General features: G+C 36.9%; 1 pseudogene; it reads left to right on the forward strand.

The window, feature by feature from the left end:
- The first annotated feature begins 908 nt into the window (after positions 1 to 908).
- Positions 909 to 6,880, forward strand: LOC111471764 (annotated as a pseudogene).
- Positions 6,881 to 20,211: the final 13,331 nt, after the last annotated feature.

Here is a 20,211-nt window from a genome sequence, read left to right on the forward strand (position 1 = left end):
TTAGCTGTCATTCAAGAAAAGGTTTATAACGGCTATTACGTTCTAAATCCACTACGTATAATGTTTATGCATAGGTTGGAAGCGCTTTCCTTTTTATCAAATACGCAACAGCTTTACCCTGAGATTATGATATGCAGATTTTGTTAGAGTTGTAATGCCTTCTAATCAAGAGGATTTATTAATCTTAATGGGAATATCCATAATGTTATTGCGCCTTTCTTATGGCTCCTTGCCTGAAGGTGGATACCGATTGGAGAATAGGAGTGATACCTTTGAAAATAGTATTAAAGAAATGGGAAAGGTCGATAGACTGTACGGACTTGATTTAAGGAAATAATTCTCAAATATACCAATTAGTCTTGTTTTAAATAAAGTCTCTAGTTTAGTTGGGGAAGGTGCAACAAACAAGGAAACTTATTGAATATTTTCTTCATCTCCCAATCATTGATGATAGTGGTGCTAATTATAGGGATGATATAGCCAAGGGAGGGGTGCCACTGGCGGGAGAAATCTCCAGGGTATTATTTAATATTGTCTCAATGGACACTTTCGATAGGGAGTTTGCAAAAAGGTATCCTGGAATTGCTGTTAGTAGGTTTAGTAACTCAGTCTTGATTTCAGAAAAAAGGGATGAACATTACACTTTAGCATGAAATCACTATATGATCTCTTGAAGGAACTCAATCAGAAAGGCGTGATATGATCTATTGAACCGGGCGATGCACTAGTAAGGTCTTATAAAAAAGTAGTCAAGTGAAACACAATGGGAGATGTAAACATATGGGATCAATATTCAGATTATTAAACAAATTTTTAAAAGAAAGGAGAATGCATTATGAATCCATCGGTTTTACCTGTCAACGAAAGACTGCTTTTACCAGAACCTGGGGATTTTTTGTTACACTGTCATGCCCTTCGACCTGAAGAAGGCTGGTGCTACTTACCAAAGGGCAGCCACTATTCTTTTGCATGACATAATACACAAAGAGGTCGACGTATATGTGGATAAAATGATTATCAAGTTCCCTGAGGGAGAGGGTCATGTTCCTGCACTTAGGAAGTTCTTTGAGAAAATCCGGGAATATAAGATAAGGCTGAATCCACAGAAATGCCGAAGTGACCAGCCGTTGGGTTTATGGTTAGTCACAAGGGGTATAGAAGTTGACCCTGCTAAGATTAAGGCTATCATGGAAATGCCATCACCCAGGTATGAAAAGGAGGAGAGAGGCTTACCCACCACTTTCTAAGAAGGAAAACTCAATAAATATCTAAAGTAAAATGCGGGGTTTGATTCAAGGGAAGTTCTTTCAAGAGCAGTCATAGCCTATTCGACTCACTCATCAATCTCATCCTCAGATCATGATGTGATCACAGAAACTTCAGTACGAACTCTTTGTTGTTAAAAGTCTCTCGAGTCCCAACAAGGGATGGAAGGCTTCCTATGGTCCAAGTACTAGGGTCAAACCACGAGGTCTATCGCTTATAGATTGGGAACTCTTAACTACACGGGAGGACTAGCTCCGTTGTGCCAATTCCAGCCGGGCATACTTGATTAATCCGCTTTAGGATAAGAGGATAATTAGTAGAGCTAGCTTCGACTAGAGACAAGATAGCAGGCTGTGATTGTGGAAGACCGTATGCCAGTACGGTAACTAGCCACGGGAGACTCCCTTCCCTTCAGATATGAAACGGATCCTATGTCATTCGACACTAGCTCCAAACCGGAAAAAGCAAAAGCAGTCTTTCCATGGGTATGGAATTACAGGAAAAAAGACCAGGAATCTAATGGGAGTTCTCTAAAAGGACATAGTAGGCAAGCTCTTTTGAAACCATGGTTTAGAGCACTGATCATGAAAGTACTGGGGAAGTAGGTAGGTGGTTTATCAAACCCTTGACGAAAGGACTTTTGGTTGAGGAAGACGAATAGATCTTCGGCGAGCTTCCTCGATAAATAAAGGAAAGCAGGTGGTAGGGCACTTCACCAACTACTTCGGCATAAGCACCCCATCCATTGGGAATCTTTTCTGCCCACACCCTATAGTCCAGGTATAACCATGCCCAGAAAACTTATATCTTGTTACTCGCACGACTCCAAGGCCTCCAGCTTGCATGTAACTAAATTATCTAGGAAGACCACTTTGCTTCTCTTGCTAATCAGTAGCCAGACTGACCTAATTAGGAGAAGAAGTTCCTTTAGTTGACGAGTCTCTTCAAACAGACTCCTCCAGGAAAAAGGGTTGATTCGTTCGATTGCACTAAAGAGATAGGATAAATATTTCATGATGTTTAGTTCTATATCATTCAGACCTTTTAGTATGTTCCACTCTCCTTTTCGGGCAAAACTTGTTGGGGGGGCGCCTGGGTTCCAACCAGGGGTCATTGAACTCAGATTAATAAGCTTAGGACAATGATGGAGATTCAAGTGATTTGGGAGATTAGATAACATGGACCAAGTCCACTTTGTCGTTTAATTAGATAGACTCAACCGATCACTGTGCTCCTTGTGACATCGACCAGTAGACTGAAGACAACCTATCCGCTCAACCCTTCCTCTTGAAAAAACTAGAAGAACCGACCTCGACCCAATTGAGACTACTTAGAGTCCCATAACTAGTAACTAGGGGAAAGAGAAGGACTAAAATGAAAAGATATAACTAGATTCTCCTTACATAATGCTCCTTTTGAAAAAAAGAGTTGAAGCTGACCGTCCTTACTCAACTACAAGTACATAGAGAAGAGCTTCCTTCCACCTATTTATTATACTCTACATTGACCTTGCAGGTGTGAAATTGCAGTTAGCATTAGGAGATAGAGAGCAAAAGGAATGATTCTAGCTAGTATACTTTAGGCAATCCAAAACAATAAATGCGTAGTCCTTATGCAACTAAAGCACAGGCAGGAAATAAAGCTAGATCCACAAAGAAAGGAGATGGCTGCATCTAAGGGCTTATTATCTTACTTCTTATAAAGCCATAGGGAGAGAGCGAACAATCTGATGATATATACTTTTGATGTCAAAAAAAAGTTCCAAAGAGTGGAGGCTCCTCTTCTTTACAGTCTCGCTCCGGAATAGGAACAATTGTTTGTGATTCTTTCACAGTAAACTCGGTCTCTTCTCTTTCTCCTCTATTCTCTTCCCCTTCACCCTAAGTGTTGAAAGTCAAGACGAAAGCAAGACAAGAGTCATTATCCTGATCCTCCTTAACTACTCAAATTCAATATTCATTCTACTGTAAGAACCATTAATGATTTTCTTGATGCCTCTCCCTATTTTTTCATTCATTTCTTTCTATTGATTCTAAAATAAAAGATGAATTCTCCAGAACAGGAAGGAAAGCCAAAAGATTCATTCTTGATCTTCTTTTGAACCTGATTGAACAAGTAAAGACTCAACATTATAATTATCAATCACTATTGAACGAACCGAACCAGGTAAATAGGCTGGATGCTTAGAGGGTCAAGCTCATTCACCTATCGGTCGAGTCCATTGTCTGAACCTCTACAACTCAGTCTTTGTCTTCTCTTCTGAACCGGACGTAACCCATTTACCTTATTCTCATTCAATCGTTCACCTTTAGAGAAAGAAAGAGAATGAAAGAAGAAGAATCTGAATCAGATATCCTATTCCCGTCGAGTAAATTAAAGAAAAGAGAATGAATTGATTGAAGACAAAGACAAGATGAGACTGAACCCTTGACTCTATCTATTACCTTCCCTGAACCTAGTTATCAACTATGAGTTTACTGGATTTCCCTGTAAAAGATCAATACTCCTTTATTAATTCGATAGAATGAACTACTTACTGAACGAACCGAACCTTCTTTCACTTCCCTTTCTCCTTTCAAACACTGTAAACTCTCATTCATCTTTTATTTTCTTCTCCTGTATAGTATAGGTTCTTCTCATGCAGCTCCTTTTTATTCAAACACAGTAAACTCGGATAGTCAAAGGTTTTCAGTTTCTACTTTGTTTACAGTTCAATCAGATAATAGAGTCAAAGGTGTAGGTCAGGTAATATCGGTTCAGGAAGTAGATCATATTGGTTCAGTCGCTTCTCTTTCATTCTTTGATTCTTCTTCTTCTTTCTATTTCTATAATTGTAACAAGTATAGGTGATTGAGCAGCAAGGAATTGACTCTCCCTTCTAACTGTGTAGTCTCACCTTTTCTTTCATCTTTCGTTTTTCTCCTTATGATTTAGAAAGGTAAAAATTCATCTTTCATCTTAGTTTACAGTTCTCGAAGAAATAGGTTAAGGAGTGAAGCCATGAGACCGAGTTTACGAGGGGCAGGGACGAAGCCACGAGACCAATAGGGAGAGGAGTGAAGCAGTTCAATTCGGTCAGGTCATATCAGTTTTGGTTCAGCAGCTCTTTTTCGGTTGATTCGATTCTTCTTTTCTTTCTTTTTTCTTTCAATATTTTGAGGCAAAAGATTACAAACTTGAAAAAGGATTGAGTTGTGCCATACATATGAAAGAGTCTACAATAATGCTGTATTTGGTGAATCAAATACCTTGGTGTCTAATAACGAACCATTCTTCTTAGTTGATAATATTAGTTGAGAATTTTGTGAAAGGATTCCAATACTTATAAAAGGTTTCATTAACCCCTAATTCATGTCGAGTAGACCTTGTTGTTGCGAGAATTCTTAATTCATGAGTTGTAGGGAGGGAAGGGACTATTGTCACCACAAACAGAGACTAAAGCAATTGTTGGATTCAAAGCTGGTGTTAAAGTCAAGATTCTAAATTGACTTATTATACTCCTTCATATGAAACCAAAGATAGTAAGATCTTGGCTGGCAGCATTCCGAGTAACTCCTCCACCGGGAGTTCCAAGGAAGTAGGGGCGCCTATAGATGCTGAATCTTCTACGGGTACATGGACAACTGACTGATGGGCTTACCAACCAGTCTTGATCCTTTCAAAGGACGATGCTATGGAATTATGGAATCGAGCCTCTTCTTGGAGAAGAAAATCAATATATTGCTTATCTAGCTTATCCCCTAGACCCTTTTGAAGAAGGTTCTGTTACTAACATGTTGACTTCCATTGTGGTTAATGTATTTGGATTCAAGGCTCTGCGTGCTTTACGTCTGTTTGCGAATCCCGACTGCTTATATTCAAACTTTCCAAGGCCCGCCTCATGGTATCCAGGTTGAAAGAGAGAAATTGAAGAAGTATGGTCGCCCTCTATTGGGATGTACTATGTAAACCAAAATGGGGATTATCCGCTAAGAATTATGGTAGAGTCGTTTATGAATGTCTACGCGGTGGTCTTGATTTTACCAAAGATGATGAAAAGGTTCATTCCCAACAATTTATGCGTTGTAGAGACTGTTTCCTATTTTGTGCAGAATTTCTCAATCACAGGCTGAAGTGAAATCAAGGGACATTACTTGAATGCTACTGTGCGGGTACATGCAAAGAAATGATGAAAAGGGCTTTGCTCGAGAATTTGGAGTTATTCTTTCACGAACTGTAAACAAAGAGAAATACTGCTTATTCCTAAGAGTGAACTCCGGAACCTTTTTGAACTCGGTTTCACTATTTTATGGTCTCTTCTCTTTTCTTTCCTTTGATTCTGCTTTCAAGACTCTTCAAATTCAAGATTCATTCATCTTCACTTCTATTCCCTTCTGTTATGGTGAGTTATTCTTGTTAATAGGTGGTTTCACTACAAATACTAGCTTGACTCATTCATTATTGCCGAGATAATGGTCTACTTCTTCACATTCCCCATGCAATGCATGCCGTTATTCATAGAAGAATCATGGTATGCGCTTCCCTTCCGTGTACTAGCTAAAGCGTTACATCGGTCTGGTGGAGACCATATTCACGCTGGTACCGTAGTAGGTAAACTTGAAGAATGGGAAAGAGACATTTAGGCTTTGTTGATTTAGTGCTGATTTTGTTGAAAAAGATCGAACGGTATTTATTTCACTCAAGATTGGGTCTCTTTACCAGGTGTTCTGCCAGTGGCTTCCAGTGGTATTCATGTTTGGCATATGCCTGCTCTAACCGAGATGGAGATGATTCCGTACTACACTCCAATTCGGCGGAGGAACTTTGGGGCTGGGGGGAATTTACCAGGTGCCGTAGCTAACCGAGTAGCTCTAGAAGCATGTGTACAAGCTCGTAATGAGGGCCGTGATCTTGCTCGTGAGGGTAGGTAATGAAATTATCTGTGAGGCTAGTAAATGGAGTCCTAAACTAGCTGCTGCTTGTGAAGTATGGAAGGCCATCAAATTCTAATTTGAGTAGAGACTTTGTAATCCAGGAATTACTCTTCGTTCATTTAATTGACTTTAAATTAAACAAAACTCGGCCCCCTACCTAATCTTTTACTAAAAGGATTGAGCCGAATACAATACAAAGATACTATTGTATAGCTTTTTGCTAGATATACTCAAAATGGAAATCAAAATCTCAGACGAAACAACGTAAACATTTTTGTTGTTGTGCCGGATCATCCGCAATTAAGCCTATGGATCCTTAGAATTCGTGTAGTCATTTAATATCTCCTGTAGCATCGTTTCAGATCATGGATCGAGCCAAGTATCACAACTTCTTCTACCCATCCTGTATATTGTCCTTTTTGTTCTGTCTTGGAATACCAATTTGTTACTAACTGAGATTTGACGAAAAAAGTTCTTCATATGAATAGGGGGAACAACCCTTCTTTTTTAAGACCCACTCATTAGTAATAATGTGAGTGATTGGATTTTCATCCTATTCCTGATAGGAAATGAGATATTCAAATGATTTCTTTTTTATCGAATGATTATTCATCTATTGTTTTTTGATGGAAATAGGTTGGGGCAAGAAAGCTCTATGGAAAAAAGATGGTGAAATTCGAGGTTGTCTAACGGGGAGTTAGAATACAGGTTTAAGCTAAGTAAATCAATCAATAGTCTTGGTCCTATTGAAAGTAAAGGATCAATAATAATATGAATCTAAAACATTCCTAGTCATAGTGACAATTCGTTACAATACCGTTGATGATTTAGTCGGCCGACATTCGGTTGGATCTGATGACACTTTTTTAGTAATAGTAGCAGTTATTCCATTTGGATAGTGAAAATCTAATACTGCTTGAGATTGACAATGATCCTTCTTTTGTAAGTGAACTAGAAAGTTCTAGTTTTCAGAACTCTACTTATAAAATCTATCTAAGAGTGATGAGAGAGACTATGATCGTTACATGGATGATACTAAATATATATAGTTTAGTTGGAATAATCACATTAATAGTTGCATTGACAGTTATATTCGGGCTCAAATCCGTATTAATAGTGACTTTTTAAGTGGTAGTCACAATTAGAGTGACAGTTACATTTATAGTGACATTTGTGGTTCAGGTGCAAATTGTAGTGAAAGTGAGAGTTCCAGGTGGCTGACGTTTGATAAGGGCTTATTCGATCTAAACCACGTAATCCTTTAAAAGGTGTTTGAGTGAGTTATTTCAGCTCCACACTTTCGTTCCCTCGAATCAAAATTCAATCAAGTCAAACCTTACTTAAACTCTTCCAAAATTCATTCTCAATATTTGTAACGAACAAGTAGTTATTTAGTTTATAGGAATCAAAGTCAAAATTCGCAGAATGGATTTTTCTTTGGTAACATAATATGAAATTGTAGAAAGAATCATGCAGAGAAATGGGTTTGACCGATATCCCTGATTAGTAATTAGGAAGCCCCTATTAAATAAAAGAGCAAATTCTTTCTACCCCTAAATTAGGCCGGAATAAAATGAATGAATTTCATGCTCCGTTCTTACATTACATGTGAATATATAATCCAACTATAGCAAATAGCCGCATAGAGTCTTGCATCTTTCTACATCTCTAGAGGATCTCTAGTTTGACTACGAATCCCTGTTGTTGGATCGGATTATAACGAACTTTTTGGTAACAAGTAGATATTACTTAGTGGAATTATATATGAATTAGTATAATTATCAAATACCGTTTATAAAAAGAAATAAATAACAGGTACAAATATTAAGTCGAGGTATCCATTCTATGACAAACTTACCCTCTCTCTACTTTTGTGCCTTTACGCCTAGTATTTCCGGCAATTGCAATGGCTTCTTTATTTCTTCATGTTCAAAAAAACAAGATTATTTATGCTACACGTCTATTTGTTTTTTTCAAAACTTAGACTTTGACGATAACACAACTATCTATTTAGTAGATGGCAGTCTAACATGTGGTTGACTCCAAACATAAGCGATTATACATGCGTAACATGATATCTGAGGAAATGAATTAGAAAGTCTTTGAAAATCTCCAATATATAACAGATCGGGCGACGAATGGTTGAGATGTCAAATCAATATATCTATATGGACGTAGGTATCCATAGGGAATCATATAAAGGTGATGTTATTATTTGAGATCTAAGTAATTCGATGAGTTACTCTGTCAATCAAGGTTCACATCAAAATAGTGTTAGTTGATTAGAGTTACTTTGGAAACAAAAAAAGTCAAATATCCGCGTTATTCTATCAATTCCAATAAAATGCAATGAGATCTAGTATGAGTTGGCGATCAGAATGTATATGGATAGAATGTATAAGAGGATCTCAAAAATCAGCAATTTCCGCTCCGCCTTTATCTATCCCCTATTTTTAGGTTCATTAGGGTGTTGGCTGGAACTTCGAGTTATCTTGCTTGGTAGGGATTTGATATCTTGATTTCCGTCTCAGCAAAGAATTTCTTTGTTTTCCACAGGGGATCGTAATGTCTTTCTATGGGATTGCAGGTCTCTTTATTAGCTCCTATTTGTGGTGCACAATTTTGTGGAATGTAGGTAGCGGTTATGATCGATTCGATAGAAAAGAAGGAATAGTGTCTATTTTGGGGGGTTTCGTGGACAAAATCCTAGAATCTTCCTCCGATTCCTTATGAAAGACATTCAGTCCATCAGAATAGAAGTGAAAGAGGGTATTTATGCACGTCGTGTCCTTTATATGGAAATCAGAGGCCAAGGGGCCATTCCCTTGACTTGTACCGATCAGAATCTAACCCCACGAGAAATTGAGCAAAAGGCTGCCGAATTGGCTGGCCTATTTCTTGCGTGTACCAATTGAAGTTTCCTTGAGGAAGTTCAGAATGAATGCTTTATTAGTTCGTAGCAAGAGGGATAAAACGAAAAAGAAAGAATAGTCTTTTTTATAGACCCTAGTATAACTTAACGGGAATTTCTGAAGAATGCTCATTCATTTGAGCCAAAGCATACGTATAGGGAACATATGGAAAACTATCTTTCTTTGTCCGAAATTATGATGCGTATGTAACTCCACAGTAACAAAAGTGGATTCTTTGATATTTGCTTTCTGTATTTATTTCGAAATTCAAGGATTAACTAATGAATAGGGAATGGATTCATAATAGTATCCATATAACTTTACATAGTACTTATGTTTGATATAAATATTAGTAGTGTAGGGAGGTAACGAATGAAGTGAGTTCATTAACAAATCAAAGACGAATGACAAACAAGAAAGCATTCATTCCCCTTCTATATCTTGCATCTATAGTCTTTTTGCCCTGGTGGATCTCTATTTAATAAAAGCCTAGAATCTTGGGTTACTCATGACCGAAATGTTGTTGAATTAGATTCAAGAAAAGATTATTATAACAAAAGTGAGAGAATTAGAGGAACTCTTTCCCTTGGACGAAATGTTAAAGGAATACCCAGAAAGACATCTATCTACAAAAGCTTCGTATCGGAATCTATAAAGAAAGGAAAGAATCCATCCAATTGATCAAGATGCACAATGAATGAGGATCATATCCATACAATTTTGCACTTCTCCACAAATAGAATCCATTTCATTATTCTAAGTGGTTATTCTCTATTCTTGGTAATTAAGAACTTGTTATTCTTCACTCTTGGGTTCAGGAGTTCCTATATAATTTAAGCGACACAATCAAAGCTTTTTCTATTCTTTTATTAACTAATTTATGTATAGGTATAGGATTCCATTCGCCCCATGGTTGAGAACTAATGATGGGTTCTGTCTACAAAGATTTTAGATTTTCTCATAACGATCAAATTCTATCTGGTCTTGTTTCCACTTTGTCGAACATTCTGGACACAGCAAATATTGGATCGTTATTTAAATCGTCTATCTCCGTCACTTGGAGTGATTGATCATTCAATGAATGACTACAAAATCGAATCTTTGTTACTTTGTACATAAGCCAAACATTCTAAATTCTACTTATTCCTTATACCCATCCAGAACGATGCCTCCTATATTTGAGTCAGATTATTATTTCAGTAAATAGAAGAATCATAGAGAACTATACTAGGGACCTACCTAATTTGATTAATGATTGGACCATGCAAACTAGAAATACCTTTTCTTCGATAAAGGAAGAGATTACTCGATCTATTTTCGTATCACTCATGCATGATATATATAATAACTTGGGCACCCGTTTCAAATGCATATCCCATTTTTAGTAGGGTTATGAATGAAAATCCACGAGAAGCAACCAACCGGCCATATTGTCTGCGCCAACTGCCATTTAGCTAATATGCCCATGTCGAGGTTCCACAAGCGGTACTTCTTGATACTGTATTTGAAGCAGTTGTTCGAATTCCTTATGGTATGCAACTGAAACAAGTTCTTGTGAATGGGAAAAGGGTTTGAATGTGTCGGCTGTTCTTATTTTACCCGAAGGGTTTGAATTAGCCCCCCGATCGTATTTCTCCCAAGATTAAAGAAAAGATGGGCAATCCTTTCAGAGCTATCGTCCCACTAAATAAAATATTCTTGTGATAGGACCCATTCCTGGTCAGAAATATAGTGAAATAACCTTTCCTATTCTTTCCCCGGACCTTGCGACTAAGAAAGATGTTCACTTCTTAAAATATCCCATATACAGAGGCGGGAATAGTGGAAGGGGTCAGATTTACCCGGGAGTCAGAGTCATAATAATGTTCATAATGCTACATAGGTATAGTAAGCAAAATAATACGAAAAGAAAAGGGAGGATATGAAATAACCATAGTGGATGCATCGAATGAGCGGCAAGTGGTTGATATTATCCCTCGAGGACCAGAACTTCTTGTTTCAGAGGGCGGGCGAATCTATCCAAACCAATCAACCATTAACGAGTAATCCTACTAATGTGGGAAGATTTGGTCAGGGAGATGCAAAAATAGTCTTTCAAGATCCATTAAGTGTCCAAGGCCTTTTGTTCTTTTATCTGTTATAAGGTTCAATTGTCCGAAATGTCTAAATCCGCGTATTTATCAACATCAAGTTCGTAAAAAAACCCAATTAGTGTGGTGTTGGCAATTCTCTAATTTAAGTATGATCACCCAATTATGAAACACTTTTTCCTTGTTTTTCTTTCTATTCTTTTTCTACCGTTTCTACAGTATTTCGGGAATGACTTGTACCGCATTACTAGTCATAGTATGGATATTGTGAGGAAGACTATTTGACCTCTTCTTCTTTCTTTATTTTTTACAATCCAAATAGGAGCGGTATTATTATGTCAATGGTGCCAGATTGAAATGTCATTAAATGTATCCATTTTTCTTCTAATAGAATGAAAGGAGAATATCAAAAGCAAATTCAGGGAACAAAGGATTCTAGAAGGGATGATTCATCTTCCTAATCTTTGATACCAGCTAAATTCCTTTTCTTGTTCTTAAATAATTCTAAATTCTTGATCCGGTTCGTCACCCTATTCTTGGTTTCCATTTTTCCCGATTTATCAAAACCCTTTTTTGATTTATTACATAAGTCGTGAACAAATTCAATGAATTGAGAAATTCGATTTTCTATTCAAATAACTAAAGAAAATTCAATTAGTATATTTGACTATATTAAAGGGTTTGTGATATCGCATGAAATCTATTATTGTTCTATTGGGTGGGATTGTGTCGTTCAGAAAGAGGGCATCGAGTGATTCTTTCTTTTGTTTTCGCTTTGAAAGTCTTGACCGATACTCTCGCGAAAGAGATGGTCTGAATCAATTGAAGCAATTTAGAATCAGAAAGAAATCCGTTTTGTGAAACATCGGAAAGATCCATTTAGTAAGAGCTCAACGGGACCTACCCCTTTTTCTGATTCGAGGGGGATCCTGGTGAGTTCTTACACTTTCATGTCTACAACTCAGTTCATCTAATTATTACAAAGATGAACCTAATCCAGAATATGAACCATAAAAGAAAATACCGACTAAACAAACCGATCACAGGAATACCAGTTACAGTACCTATTATCCAAAAAGGAATGAATCCTTACAGTAGTCTCGGCCATTAGTCCCACTTCCCTCCCCATTTCATCAAGTGGTCGTGTGTCAGACAGAAACAGTCATAGATAATTATGAGATGATATCCTTCTGAATGGGATAAGATATTCGTACTATTATTTAGTATTTGCTTTGATTCAAGAAATAATTGGAAAATAAAACAGCAAGTACACAAATGAAGAATAACCCCCAGTAAAGACAGGTACGATTCAATTCAACATTGTGTTCATTCGGATTTGATTGTGTCAGAGCTCCATAATTCGGATTAGGTTTCTCGTTGGATGAACTGCATTGCTGATATTGACCCTAAAAAAGAAACGATAGGTACAGCTAGTCCGTGAACAGCCAACCCCCCCAACCATCGCACTGTCAAAATAGGATAAGTTTGATCGATAGTCATTTGTTCCTCCTAAAAAGATCTACTAAATTCAATGAGTTGTTCCAAAGAATCAAAACGGCCCATTATTAATGGAATTCCTTTTCGGCTCTCTGTAAAATACTCATTTGGACGAGGGCTTACAAAAACATCGTAAGCTAAACCCGTGCTGACGAATGAATAACCAACCCACAATCAATAGAGAAAGAAGGTATAGTAATGCTATGAATGACCCAGTATCGAATACATGTGATAATGTCAGTAAAAGAACGTTCTCCTGTTTCTTTCTTCTTTTCTTGTTGTCGATGTAGAATCATGTACCATAGAAAATTCCTCAATTTCATTCCTCTCGTGCGAGACTTTTCTTCTTCTTATTCGAGATATTATGTGTAATTTTAAAACCTATGAATCTAATGAGTGAAAGTCAAGGCAAAGTGTTAGTTGGTCATTGTTTGTTCCAAAATAGAACAAGTATTCGATACAATTTGACTATTTCTTTAAAAAAGAGTTGCCATATCTCCGGGGTCTGTTGATTCGGAATCACGGTATGAGTAGATGTAACTGACTGATCATTAATCCATTTTCTTTTTCTCCTGTTCTCTCTGTCTAATGACTGATTTTGGTATTTTGTCATAGCTCTTTTGATTGGTCTAAGCAAGAAAGATGAATTTTGATTCATTGTTAGTTAATCCAAATTAATCTTTCTGTAATTTGGATGTTTATTTAGGTTTGGAACTCTCTCTCTCTCTCTTCTTGTGAGGTCTAATTCTTATTATTTTGGATTGATTCTGCTTAACTGCATACAATATGCAACCGCCGTGATTAGCTTTAAGAGATAAGGGAGGTGAATTCATTGTAATTAGACCTAAGAAGAAGGGAATCACGCTCTATAGGATTTGAACCTAATGACATCGGGTTTTGGAGACCCACGTTCTACCGAACTGAACTAAGAGCGCTTTCTTATTAAAGTAGATACGACTATAAAGAAAAGGATGATTTTTGTACCCATGTGAAAGAGCTTGAACAATGAAAGATTTTGTATGTCCAATTTGAATCGATCTCAATGGATCCCTCGTTACTGCCCAGAGGAGAAGTAATAGGTCGGAATGACTGGATTGGAATCGGTTACATTTTGTACCCAAAACTAAAGGAGCTACCAAGCTGCGCTACATCCCTTGAAATTGGTCTACGGTGGTCATTTGTAAAGAATCTATCCCTACCCTGTTTTCAAAATCGTTATTTCCTCCTTTTTTTTTCTTTTTGGTTTTGATTTTCTTTATATACTCATCATCATCCCGCCGCTACTACCAACGGTTTCCTTACTTATGAGCAAAAAAAAAGTCTGATAAAAAAGAATCCGCCCTTTCAATAAGCAAGGCTTTCCGGATCGAAATATTTGCATGCGAGAGAGATCCCAATTCCATGTATCCAGTTAAGCGAGCCCCGCCGCCTCCACCCAGACAAAAAAGGGCCGGGAGCGAAAGGTTGCTTGCTTTACAAAATAATAAATAGTGGTGCATTAGCGCTGAAATAAGGGGCGGAGCTTGAAGAAGCGAAGCGAGCCTAGAGTAGCAGCCTATTACTTACTATACTACATTAAGCAGTCCCCTCTCCTTTCGAAACTATTAGTAAAGCGCGGGAGCCCTTTGTATATAAAGGTAAGGCTCTTCTGCTATCAATTAAACCGAAAGAAAGACAAAAACCCAGTGCGTTTTGTATAGATCGAGACTTGTTGCAAGATTTTTGACTCATTCCATACTGGGCAGAATTTTAGGAAGTCGATCGATAACACTAATTCCTATTTCTCAATGATATCCGACGATCAAGACAAATCCCGCGAAACTCCTTCATTTCATAGAAGCAAGTTTCTTCTTTTTATTCTGACAAAGCAAATAGCATTTCCTATTGATTTGTCCCCTGGACTGGACCTATTCTGATCCTGAATTATCCGTCGCTACACTGTTCCCAAGGACTAGAAAAATCGAAATAGCGAAATTCTTGGGTCATCTCAATGGGTTCAGAAACCACACGTTTCTCTGGATCATCATAGCGTACTTCCACATATCCACTCAGAGGAAGGTCTTTTCGTAATGGATGCCCCTCGAAACCATAATCTGTTGATATACGGCATAGATCCGGATGATTGATGGAAGAAACACCAAACATATCCCAAACTTCTTGCTCCCATCGGCTGGCTGATGGAAATAGACTGACTATCGGAGATATTCGTGTTACTTCGTCTGTACAGGTTTGTACACGAATGCGTGAGTTATACCGAGTACTCAGTAAATTATAGACCACTGAAAATCTACATTTTCGAGAGGGATAATCAACTCCGCAAATATCGATCAAAACTTGAACCCTTGTATAGGTATGCAATTTGAGAAAGCACAACAATTGAAATAGGTAGTCCGTATTGGTATCCGATCTATTCCCATGTTCCGATCTTTCTCTATTCTTTACCCATTTGTTGGGGAGAGTCTCCCAACTATATTTGAAAATAGATTGGTTATCCATAAAGATAAAGAAAGCTTGATTCTAGTTCCCCTTCTTGCTCGAAAAATGAAGAAAAACTTGTCAGAAATCGCCGGTTGGGTTGGTCCAACCAAGAAAGGCATGGGAGTGGTGCTTGGGCCGAGTTAAGTAAAGACTAGCTACCTAGTGATTTACAACCACCCTCAAAGCACACTTTCTATATATCTTTCTCCTCCCCCCTCTTTCTTACAACTAGTTGCTGCATGTTATCGGATCTCGAGCAATGGGAGGTTACTATTTGGAATCTACATTCTCATTCATTTTGGATATCGAAATGATTTTTAGGCAGTTAGTCTCAATATCTTTTTGAAAACTATAATAAGCTTTGATTTTCGTGCTTGGTTAAATAAAGAGTCAATCTAAACTCAATCTTTCTTTATTGAATCTTTTGCCTTGGCGGATTTCAAATTTGAAAGAAAAACAGTGTACAATACTAATACCTTATTGCTCTGACATTCGGTCGAGACTGGCAACGAGTTTCATCTTGGTGGAGAGGAGAGAGAGTAAGTAGAAGTAGCGAGAGGATTAGAGGAGAGGGAGTAAGGAGCTCGAGGAGAAAGAATCAATAGGTTTCATCTGGTTTAGTAGTTCAGGCAATGGAATTGTGAGACCATAAAGAAGAGGTGAAGGGGCGAAGCCAGGAGACCATAAAGAAGAGGTGAAGGAGCTTGACCTTCTTCTCATCCAGCTGCTTTACCGAGGGAAAGAATAAATAGGTTCAGGAGTGAAATCGAATTAAGGAGAAAGAGAAGAGAAGAGCCATAGCTCAGATTCCCAGTTTACAGTTCTGAAAGTGATTGAGTGAAGGAGAATGAATAAGGAGTTTAGACTTGAAACACTTGAAGGGGAAGAGAAAGAATTAATCTTGAGTTTCGGATTGACTTTCAACACTTTAAGGGCAGGGGAAGAGAGAATTAATTTTGAGTTGAGTCTTGAAAAGCTGCTAATGAATCGACTCTCCTTTACCGTTGAGCATACTTGATAAGATATGGAACCACTACAAGGAGAGTAAGATTCGGATTACCTTGTTGATCGAATATCTCAAGGCAAGAACATTGTTTGAGATTTGAATCACTCCACAAGCAAGATCGATCATGTCTAGCTTGAATGATTCTTGTTGATCAAATATCTCAAGGCAAGAACACTTGCTTGAGATTCGAATCACTCTACAAGCAAGATTGATCATGTCGAGCTTGAATGATTCTACATGCAACCTAAACTACATAGAATTGCAAAGAAACATAGCCATTGGCTAAAGAAGAGCACAAATGCTTCTTTTACTATATTTTTCAAGTCCCTTACAAATACAACATACATGGCTTTATATAGCCTCAAAATGAAACTACTAGGCATTCCAAGAATTGTAACATTCATACTTAATGGTCATAATTAACCATTATGTAATTGTAACCTAAAGTAAATAAAAAGTCCTAAAAACTCTAAATTGTAACCCACCCAAAATTTATAACAATCAAACTTCACTCTTCTTCAATGTGGCATGCATTGAAACATCTTTTGATAATTTTGACAACTTTTTCTTCACATCGTCATTGAAGTATATTGTATGATTGATGTTTTTTGGTTCATATCATTCTCCACTTCTTCAAGAGGATTCGTCCTCGAATCGATTTGTGAAACTTTGCTGCAAAAAATAAGTTATGGAAATACGATGGACCTCACAACACTCTCTCACGAGTATACACTGAAGGAATTTTGGGCCACTCTTTTTAAACTCAGCTACACAAATGAAGCTCTCATTCTCACCTCTCAAAATTTGAAATAGAGCAAAGATTGAATTTTGAATTTTGAGTCGATTAAAAACTAAAAAGATAAAAATAAATAAAAATCAAATTCAGAAAAAAAAAATGCAAAGGAAACAGATATCCGATCTTGAGCCTGAAGCTCTGATACCAAATGATAAGATATGGAACCACTACAAGGAGAGTAAGATTCGGATTACCTTGTTGATCGAATATCTCAAGGCAAGAACATTGTTTGAGATTCGAATCACTCCACAAGCAAGATCGATCATGTCTAGCTTGAATGATTCTTGTTGATCAAATATCTCAAGGCAAGAACACTTGCTTGAGATTCGAATCACTCCACAAGCAAGATTGATCATGTCGAGCTTGAATGATTCTACATGCAACCTAAACTACATAGAATTGCAAAGAAACATAGCCATTGGCTAAAGAAGAGCACAAATGCTTCTTTTACTATATTTTTCAAGTCCCTTACAAATACAACATACATGGCTTTATATAGCCTCAAAATGAAACTACTAGGCATTCCAAGAATTGTAACATTCATACTTAATGGTCATAATTAACCATCATGTAATTGTAACCTAAAGTAAATAAAAAGTCCTAAAAACTCTAAATTGTAACCCACCCAAAATTTATAACAATCAAACTTCACTCTTCTTCAATGTGGCATGCATTGAAACATCTTTTGATAATTTTGACAACTTTTTCTTCACATCGTCATTGAAGTATATTGTATGATTGATGTTTTTTGGTTCATATCATTCTCCACTTCTTCAAGAGGATTCGTCCTCGAATCGATTTGTGAAACTTTGCTGCAAAAAATAAGTTACGGAAATACGATGGACCTCACAACACTCTCTCACGAGTATACACTGAAGGAATTTTGGGCCACTCTTTTTAAACTCAGCTACACAAATGAAGCTCTCATTCTCACCTCTCAAAATTTGAAATAGAGCAAAGATTGAATTTTGAATTTTGAGTCGATTAAAAACTAAAAAGATAAAAATAAATAAAAATCAAATTGAGAAAAAAAAAATGCAAAGGAAACAGATATCCGATCTTGAGCCTGAAGCTCTGATACCAAATGATAAGATATGGAACCACTACAAGGAGAGTAAGATTCGGATTACCTTGTTGATCGAATATCTCAAGGCAAGAACATTGTTTGAGATTTGAATCACTCCACAAGCAAGATCGATCATGTGTAGCTTGAATGATTCTTGTTGATCAAATATCTCAAGGCAGGAACACTTGCTTGAGATTCGAATCACTCTACAAGCAAGATTGATCATGTCGAGCTTGAATGATTCTACATGCAACCTAAACTACATAGAATTGCACAGAAACATAGCCATTGGCTAAAGAAGAGCACAAATGCTTCTTTTACTATATTTTTCAAGTCCCTTACAAATACAACATACATGGCTTTATATAGCCTCAAAATGAAACTACTAGGCATTCCAAGAATTGTAACATTCATACTTAATGGTCATAATTAACCATCATGTAATTGTAACCTAAAGTAAATAAAAAGTCCTAAAAACTCTAAATTGTAACCCACCCAAAATTTATAACAATCAAACTTCACTCTTCTTCAATGTGGCATGCATTGAAACATCTTTTGATAATTTTGACAACTTTTTCTTCACATCGTCATTGAAGTATATTGTATGATTGATGTTTTTTGGTTCATATCATTCTCCACTTCTTCAAGAGGATTCGTCCTCGAATCGATTTGTGAAACTTTGCTGCAAAAAATAAGTTACGGAAATACGATGGACCTCACAACACTCTCTCACGAGTATACACTGAAGGAATTTTGGGCCACTCTTTTTAAACTCAGCTACACAAATGAAGCTCTCATTCTCACCTCTCAAAATTTGAAATAGAGCAAAGATTGAATTTTGAATTTTGAGTCGATTAAAAACTAAAAAGATAAAAATAAATAAAAATCAAATTGAGAAAAAAAAAATGCAAAGGAAACAGATATCCGATCTTGAGCCTGAAGCTCTGATACCAAATGATAAGATATGGAACCACTACAAGGAGAGTAAGATTCGGATTACCTTGTTGATCGAATATCTCAAGCCAAGAACATTGTTTGAGATTCGAATCACTCCACAAGCAAGATCGATCATGTCTAGCTTGAATGATTCTTGTTGATCAAATATCTCAAGGCAAGAACACTTGCTTGAGATTCGAATCACTCCACAAGCAAGATTGATCATGTCGAGCTTGAATGATTCTACATGCAACCTAAACTACATAGAATTGCAAAGAAACATAGCCATTGGCTAAAGAAGAGCACAAATGCTTCTTTTACTATATTTTTCAAGTCCCTTACAAATACAACATACATGGCTTTATATAGCCTCAAAATGAAACTACTAGGCATTCCAAGAATTGTAACATTCATACTTAATGGTCATAATTAACCATCATGTAATTGTAACCTAAAGTAAATAAAAAGTCCTAAAAACTCTAAATTGTAACCCACCCAAAATTTATAACAATCAAACTTCACTCTTCTTCAATGTGGCATGCATTGAAACATCTTTTGATAATTTTGACAACTTTTTCTTCACATCGTCATTGAAGTATATTGTATGATTGATGTTTTTTGGTTCATATCATTCTCCACTTCTTCAAGAGGATTCGTCCTCGAATCGATTTGTGAAACTTTGCTGCAAAAAATAAGTTACGGAAATACGATGGACCTCACAACACTCTCTCACGAGTATACACTGAAGGAATTTTGGGCCACTCTTTTTAAACTCAGCTACACAAATGAAGCTCTCATTCTCACCTCTCAAAATTTGAAATAGAGCAAAGATTGAATTTTGAATTTTGAGTCGATTAAAAACTAAAAAGATAAAAATAAATAAAAATCAAATTGAGAAAAAAAAATGCAAAGGAAACAGATATCCGATCTTGAGCCTGAAGCTCTGATACCAAATGATAAGATATGGAACCACTACAAGGAGAGTAAGATTCGGATTACCTTGTTGATCGAATATCTCAAGCCAAGAACATTGTTTGAGATTCGAATCACTCCACAAGCAAGATCGATCATGTCTAGCTTGAATGATTCTTGTTGATCAAATATCTCAAGGCAAGAACACTTGCTTGAGATTCGAATCACTCCACAAGCAAGATTGATCATGTCGAGCTTGAATGATTCTACATGCAACCTAAACTACATAGAATTGCAAAGAAACATAGCCATTGGCTAAAGAAGAGCACAAATGCTTCT

This window comes from Cucurbita maxima, unplaced genomic scaffold, assembly GCF_002738345.1.
Source record: "Cucurbita maxima cultivar Rimu unplaced genomic scaffold, Cmax_1.0 Cma_Scf00057, whole genome shotgun sequence".
Classification (NCBI taxonomy): domain Eukaryota; kingdom Viridiplantae; phylum Streptophyta; class Magnoliopsida; order Cucurbitales; family Cucurbitaceae; genus Cucurbita; species Cucurbita maxima.